Source organism: Palaemon carinicauda, chromosome 15 (assembly GCF_036898095.1).
Source record: "Palaemon carinicauda isolate YSFRI2023 chromosome 15, ASM3689809v2, whole genome shotgun sequence".
NCBI lineage: Eukaryota > Metazoa > Arthropoda > Malacostraca > Decapoda > Palaemonidae > Palaemon > Palaemon carinicauda.
Window position 1 is genome coordinate 9,315,922 of NC_090739.1, and position 9,330 is coordinate 9,325,251.

The following is a 9,330-nucleotide window of genomic DNA, read 5'->3' on the forward strand; positions in this document are numbered from 1 at the left end:
TATATATATATATATATATATATATATATATATATATATATATATATATATATATATATATATATATATATATATATATCCCTCCTATCTTGCGTGAACCTGTCCCTAGGATGAGATGTCAATATTTAGGTTATATATATATATATATATATATATATATATATATATATATATATATATATATATATATATATATATCAGTACATGGTATCCCCCTTTTTTCAAAAATTGTTAATGGTTAAACGTCCAGTTCAATACCTATCGATATATAAAGAAATAACCAGCGTCCAAGCCAGCTTTCCAACTATACTGACACCAGGGAAGCCCAGACAATGTCTGTCGTTGAATTAGCAATTAGACCTATGAGCTTCTACCCAACCACACCAACCATAACGGATAGTGTTGGTGTGTTTGTTTGAAGTCAGCTTTTACTCTCAATCTAAAGACAGCATATTTTCATCTACAAATCACTCTAGAACATCAAACGGTGAAATTCAATCGAATTTAAATTCCTTTTCCTTGACACTACTATTGTATCATAACAATTTACTCAAAATCAATATTTAATTATCTGGAAAAAAAATTGTATCTTTTCTCAATAACTTTCCGAATAAATTATCACACAAACTCTCAAGAACGTCATATGTCTATGTCTATTCGTTATTAATCATATTAAAAACAAACTTCATTACAAACAAACATAATTGCAACATTTCGCATAGTAACAGGTTCACAGTTAATACAGAATTCAAAGTGTAAATGGCAATTCTTATTGTAGCAAATGCAATTAAAATCACATCGGTTACTTACCTAAAGAAGAACCACTCCAAGCACAAGATTCTTCGTCATGTATCGTCAGTAAATTCAAACGTCTTGAATGAAGCGTCAAGCATTCAGCAGTTGCAAATGTTGGTTACACAACAGCATTTCTGAGCATACTACAGGGAGCATCAAGATATCACACTAGCCTATGATATTCCACTTTTTGTTTACAATTTTACACAACGTATCTTGACCGAGGTTCATTGTGCAAGTTCAAACGCTTCCAAAGGCAACGGTTGCAGCTTGCTTGTATATTTCACCTCATTGATATAGGACTTAAGATTACTCTATAATCATTGTGAATGATGGTATTGTCTTGATACTTGCATTTGCTAACTAATTTCCCGTAATTGGAGTTATATTTTGCATAGACCTAATAATTTCATTTTTCTTAGGAGCATCATAGGTCTAGTACTATGGCTTCTTTTGTTATTTTTCTTTTAGGCTTCACTATATATTGAAGAAATTCGTAATGAATATATTTAAATAAATGTTTTCTTACACACTTAAATGGTTTCTGAAACTGTAATTTTCTTGCAAAGAATGACTCAGAGGGTTAATAACGCATCTGATTTGCTTGAAACAATGCAATAACGCTTCTCGGCAATGACTCTGCTTACAGTTGACACAGGTTTCAATATGACAACACGCTTACTGTTATTATACTTACATACGGTAAGTGTGTAAAAGTAAAAACAATTTCTTGTTAAATCATGTGTACATTTTGTACATTTTGTTCAGAGATATATTACAATACATCTTGGAAACAGTTCGAGTGAATCCACTCGTCCGATAAACTATCTGTATCTGTGGCAAAGGGTAACAATTTTGTTTCTGTTTTGCATAGGCTTATAACTTCTTACCGTTCTTAAACCCGATCAAACCATATCTTGAACACGAATTCTATCTCATATTATTAAAAGCTGACCAGTAAACTCTCCTCTGCCAACGTGTTTGTAAGGAGATACGTCCTCGAACGAACGGGTTTTTTGAATTCCGGAGATTAAAATTCCCGCGCGATAACACCACGTATAGATAACAACTGAATCGCAGGGTTGCAAGTCACACGACTCCCATACTGCCAGATTTGATCAAATTTACCGCCAATTCAAACATATTACTGCCAAATATGAATGTTTCATAGACTTGAAAAATAATGATGAAAAAATATATCTTGATGGGTTTTGTAAAGTTTATGTTAAGTTTAGGACTTTAGGTTATCTTTGAAACGAAGAAAATGTTTGTATTTACACCTATTATGTTTTTATTTGGCAAAACTAATTAAGGTTGTGTTTAAATATTACTTTTTGGTAGTAGTAACTTCATAGCATATTGTAACCTTCAAGTGGCACTATCCTTGTGAATCGCTGAGGCGCATGAGCATGAAGAGTTACTGAAGGTGTGATGCTGTCTCCACACCATGTGAAGTTGCCAGACACTGCTATTTTTGGGTACATTACAACCATTCTCACTAGGTTATGCACTTAATTTTCAAAATAGTTTCCTATTTACTCGAAATCGATTTCCCTAATCCTAGAGTTAACAAAACCTTTTTATTTTCCAATACATACAATAGAAATTCTTTACAATATAATGCTTATGTTGAGTTATTGAGACAACAGACTATCTAGTGTGATTGCGAGCGTGTGTCTAAGTGTATAATTATGTCATATATAATAGCTATTTTACAGCTATGATTTGTTTACATGATTTGATGTGTAGAATTGATAACTTCTGAGGCTTTAATAAAGTATCGTGGCTAAGAGTTGGCGAGTTCACCGCAAGAATTGGTCGGATAAAATAAATCTGGGTTTGAATAACAAATTTATTTTACCTATCAACGATTTCCCAACACCACGTTTTCCTGTTTTCATGCGGAGTTAGTAACACAGATGCAGTCATGCTAATGATGTTTGTATGGCTTGTAATTTTAACACTACGTAAAAAAAAAGATATAAAGCATATGCTTACACATTACGCCAAATGTCATAAATACTGTAAACGTACAATTCTCTCTCTCTCTCTCTCTCTCTCTCTCTCTCTCTCTCTCTCTCTCTCTCTCTCTCTCTCTCTCTCTGACACTTTTAAGCTAAGTACTATCTAAAATCATCTATGGTTATTTAGAAAAATATATTTAAAAAAAAGTGGATTACTGTTACTATGTAGAGAATATTTTACTTACCTTTCGTATTAATTCTTTGTGCGTTCTGTCATTATTCGTATATTTAAGTAGATATGTTCCCATGCCAAATTAGGATTTCAGTTTATATTATGTTCTTCAAACGAATGAGGAATAAAGGTTATCCAAGCTGTTCCAAAGGACATCAGAAACATGTAGCTACCATACCCTGCAGATCATAGCTTTGGAGTAGGGATAACTTTTGACACATCTGAGATAGGCCTATACACAGCTACAGTTCAGGCTGATCTTTACTAATAAATTCCCAATTCGGGTTGTGGTGTCCAATGTGGTAATGTCCCTGACTGGTGAACGCCAAACTGGGGGTTCGAGACCCGTTCAAACTCGTTAGTTTCTTTGGTCGCTACAACCTCACCATCCTTGTGAGTTAAGGATGGGAGGTTTGAGGGAGCGTATACATATATAGGTCTATCTGGTGAGTCATCAACACCCATTGCCTAGCCCTCCTTGGTCCTAGCTCGGGTGAAAAAGGATCTTGGGCGCTGATCATATGTATATATGGTCAGTCTCGATTGATTGATTGATTGATTTGAGGTTTTCAGGCATCCTGGCATGGTCAGTCTCGAGGGCATTGTCCCGATTGATAGGACAAGGTCACTGTACCTTGCCTCTGCCATTCATGAGGGGCCTTTACCAACCTGAAGGCTTATATTCATATCTTGTTTAACGAGTTCGTATGTACCGAGTGTAGTACTAGGCCTACCAAACATAATAGTAATTGTAATCGTACGTAGCAACACAAAGGACAAAGGCCGAAGAAATGTCCTTCCATTCTCGTCTGTTTATATTCCTTCTATGCCAGTCTATACGCGCAAATTTTCTTTGCTCGTCAATCCATCGTCTTCTCTTCCTTTCCATGCTTCGTTTGTAATCTCTAGGGACTCATTCTGCTATTCCTTTTGTCCACCTGTTACCTGTCATTCTCATTATGAGTCCTGTCAACGTCCATTTCTCATTTCTCTTTCTTACTCGTTTTTATATATATATATATATATATATATATATATATATATATACTTTATATATATATATATATATATATATATATATATATATATTTATATATATATATATACATATATATATATGTGTGTATATATATACATATATATACATATACGTATATATATATATATATATATATGTGTGTGTGTGTGTGTGTGTATATAATATATATGTATATATACATGTATATATATGTACAGTATATATATATATATATATATATATATATATACATATATATATACATATATATATAATTACATACATATATACTGAACATGTATACATCTATCTATCTATCTATCTATCTATCTATATATATATATATATATATATATATACATATATATATATATACATATATATATATATATATATATATATGTGTGTGTGTGTGTGTGTGTGTGTTTAAAAGTTTCTGCCCGGTTTACTATTTACAAGCATACTACCATCTATGACAGGCCTTCAAACAAAGTATATTGAATGTGATCGGAACTCACGCATGATCAAGCAGGTCATGAAAAGTATTTTCCGACCCCATTTGCAGGCCGTCCTGCCACATGCCAGGAAATCAAACCTGACAGCTCTTTAAAGCCTGTAAATGATGGACGCAATTTTGGGGATATTTCTGACAGTACCAAAATGCATCATTTACCCCCGGACAACAGTTTCCACATTGTCAAATGTCAAGCGAATTGGTGTTATAAGAATATTAAATATAATTGATACATATATATATATATATATATATATATATATATATATATATATATATATATATATATCAGTTTTCATAACTTTAAAACTGAGATTAGTGTTCTCACCTTATTTTATAAATCAATATCAAGTAGAATTAATCTCTTTCCCTGTAGTTTGGCTGTAAGAATACTACCGCCATAAGTCCTGCTTGTCGTAGCAAGCGACTAAATGGACAGCTGCTGCCTCGCAGTCCTGCTTTTTATCAAAATGCTAGTCCAATAACTGTGGAAAGTGCTGCTTTGCAGTTGGACAATCTAGTCAAAGGTTAGGCCCAATGCCAATAACTGTGGAAAGTGCTGCCTTACATTATTATTATTATTATTAATTGCTAAGCTACACCCCAGTTGGAAAAGCAGGATGCTATAAGCCCAGGGGCCCCAACAGGGAAAATAGCCCAGTGAGGAAAGGAAACAAAGAAAAATAAAATATTCTAAGAACAGTAACAACATTAAAATAAATATTTCCTATATAGACTATAAATGCTTTAACAAAACAAGAGGAAATGAAATTAGATAGAATAGTGTGCTCGTGTGTACCCTCAAGCAAGAGAACTCTTACCCAAGACAGTGGAAGACCATGGTACAGAGGTTGTGGCACTATCTAAGAATAGAGAACAATTTAGACTATCTACAGTAGTCAAAGGTTACCCACCCCCTAGCGGCAATATTTTGTGGTTGAAGCCTGCGAAGGTATGTGATCGTGAAAAAACTACAGTGTATCTGATATTATTAGAGAACGCATTAGGCAACCGACCCCTTAGTGTAGTGATATCAGTGGAACAGTAGTAAGTAGCATTTTAAAAAGAGTTGATCTAACCGTGTTTGTTATAGAATTCAGGGAGCAAATAAATGTGAACATTACAAGTAATACCAAAGAAAATGTTCTTACGTATATTTGCTTGTGTAAAAAGTAATTGCAAGACTGTTCGGGCTTCGTAAACTGGGAGGTCATCTTTGATTTAATAATTATTAATCAATTTGCATGATTGTTGTTTATTTCCTAAACTGAAGTCAAAGCTAGATAATAATAATAATGATAATAATAATAATAATAATATGACAATGGCAATAATAATAATAGTAATAATAATAATATGACCATGGTAATAATAGTAATAATAATAATAATAATATGACCATAATAATAATAATAATATGATAATAATAATAATAATAATAATAATAATAATAATAATAAGAAGAAGAAGAAGAAGAAGAAGAAGAAGAAGAATAGAAATAATAATAATAGTAATATGACAATGACAACAATAATAATAATAATAATAATATTAATAATAATAATAATAATAATAATAATAATAATAATAATAATAATAATAATAATAATGATTGATTCAACGTATACATTGGAGATATATAAGCAAGATAAACTTTTGATAATTTATACGTTCAATCTAATTTTATTCTTCTTTTTATTCTTCTTAATAAAAGTAAAAACAATTATGACAATAATTCTGGAAAGAATAACATAACGATAAAAATAGGAAGAAGGGGAGGAAACTGATTTCTTAAATAAGAAGCAAATAAGAGAGTCCTACATTTAAGATGTCCCTCCTCCCCCCCCCCCCCACTTGTTTACGAAGTTTACGAAGTGTTTATAGCCATAATTTCCCTTTAATTACAAAGTATGTTTTATAATGGGTGGGTAAATTAAGTTTCAGTCGAAAATGGGCAAATCCGATGGGAATTGTTTACACTACATAATTCAAACACTTCGGTTTGGTTCAAAGCCTTCTTGAATAGTCAAATATTTTTCCTATTTTTTTTTAAATAACTCAGTCTATAAATTTTCATATTCAATTTATGAAATTTATTTTCGTAGTGTAGGTAACTCTATATAGGATGGAATAAAGCTCATGGTAAAACACAATTTGAGTCGTTATCCGGTTGTTTTATCTCTCTCTCTCTCTCTCTCTCTCTCTCTCTCTCTCTCTCTCTCTCTTATTGAATATAGATAAATTTCTCTAGGGAATGGAATAAAGCTTGTGGTCATATACGATTTGAGTCGTTATCCAGTTATTTTAACTCTCTCTCTCTCTCTCTCTCTCTCTCTCTCTCTCTTAGTGAATATAGATAAATTTCTCTATGGAATGGAATAAAACTTGTGGTCAAACACAATTTGAGTCGTTATCCGGTTGTGTTATTTATCTCTCTCTCTCTCTCTCTCTCTCTCTCTCTCTCTCTCTCTTTTTATTGAATATAGATAAATTTCTCTAGGGAATGGAATAAAGCTTGTGGTCAAACACGATATGAGTCGTTATCCGGTTGTTTTATCTCTCTCTCTCTCTCTCTCTCTCTCTCTCTCTCTCTTTTTATTGAATATAGATAAATTTCTCTATGGAATGGAATAAAACTTGTGGTCAAACACAATTTGAGCCGTTATCCGGTTGTGTTATTTCTCTCTCTCTCTCTCTCTCTCTCTCTCTCTCTCTCTCTCTTACTGAATTTACAGAAATATCTATATGGAATGGAATACAGCTCGTGGTCAAACACGATATGAGTCGTTATCCGGTTGTTTTATTATCTCTCTCTCTCTCTCTCTCTCTCTCTCTCTCTCTCTCTCTTACTGAATTTACAGAAATATCTATATGGAATGGAATACAGCTCGTGGTCAAACACGATATGAGTCGTTATCCGGTTGTTTTATTATCTCTCTCTCTCTCTCTCTCTCTCTCTCTCTCTCTTACTGAATTTACATAAATTTCTATATGGAATGGAATACAGCTCGTGGTCAAACACGATATGAGTCGTTATCCGGTTGTTTTATTATCTCTCTCTCTCTCTCTCTCTCTCTCTCTCTCTCTTACTGAATTTACAGAAATATCTATATGGAATGGAATACAGCTCGTGGTCAAACACGATATGAGTCGTTATCCGGTTGTTTTATTATCTCTCTCTCTCTCTCTCTCTCTCTCTCTCTCTTACTGAATTTACAGAAATATCTATATGGAATGGAATACAGCTCGTGGTCAAACACGATATGAGTCGTTATCCGGTTGTTTTATTATCTCTCTCTCTCTCTCTCTCTCTCTCTCTCTCTCTCTCTCTTACTGAATTTACAGAAATATCTATATGGAATGGAATACAGCTCGTGGTCAAACACGATATGAGTCGTTATCCGGTTGTTTTATTATCTCTCTCTCTCTCTCTCTCTCTCTCTCTCTCTCTCTCTCTCTCTTACTGAATTTACAGAAATATCTATATGGAATGGAATACAGCTCGTGGTCAAACACGATATGAGTCGTTATCCGGTTGTTTTATTATCTCTCTCTCTCTCTCTCTCTCTCTCTCTCTCTTACTGAATTTACAGAAATATCTATATGGAATGGAATACAGCTCGTGGTCAAACACGATATGAGTCGTTATCCGGTTGTTTTATTATCTCTCTCTCTCTCTCTCTCTCTCTCTCTCTCTCTCTCTCTCTCGTTTATTGAATATAGATAAATTTCTCTATGGAATGGAATAAAGCTTGTGGTCAAACACGATATGAGTCGTTATCCGGTTGTTTTATCTCTTTCTCTCTCTCTCTCTCTCTCTCTCTCTCTCTCTCTCTTACTGAATTTACATAAATTTCTCTATGGAATGGAATAAAGCTTGTGGTCATATACGATTTGAGTCCTTATCCGGTTGTTTAATCTCTCTCTCTCTCTCTCTCTCTCTCTCTCTCTCTCTCTCTCTTACTGAATTTACATAAATTTCTATATGGAATGGAATACAGCTCGTGGTCAAACACGATATGAGTCGTTATCCGGTTGTTTTATTATCTCTCTCTCTCTCTCTCTCTCTCTCTCTCTCTCTCTTACTGAATTTACAGAAATATCTATATGGAATGGAATACAGCTCGTGGTCAAACACGATATGAGTCGTTATCCGGTTGTTTTATTATCTCTCTCTCTCTCTCTCTCTCTCTCTCTCTCTCTTACTGAATTTACAGAAATATCTATATGGAATGGAATACAGCTCGTGGTCAAACACGATATGAGTCGTTATCCGGTTGTTTTATTATCTCTCTCTCTCTCTCTCTCTCTCTCTCTCTTACTGAATTTACAGAAATATCTATATGGAATGGAATACAGCTCGTGGTCAAACACGATATGAGTCGTTATCCGGTTGTTTTATTATCTCTCTCTCTCTCTCTCTCTCTCTCTCTCTCTCTCTCTTACTGAATTTACAGAAATATCTATATGGAATGGAATACAGCTCGTGGTCAAACACGATATGAGTCGTTATCCGGTTGTTTTATTATCTCTCTCTCTCTCTCTCTCTCTCTCTCTCTCTCTCTCTCTTACTGAATTTACAGAAATATCTATATGGAATGGAATACAGCTCGTGGTCAAACACGATATGAGTCGTTATCCGGTTGTTTTATTATCTCTCTCTCTCTCTCTCTCTCTCTCTCTCTCTCTCTCTCTTACTGAATTTACAGAAATATCTATATGGAATGGAATACAGCTCGTGGTCAAACACGATATGAGTCGTTATCCGGTTGTTTTATTATCTCTCTCTCTCTCTCTCTCTCTCTCT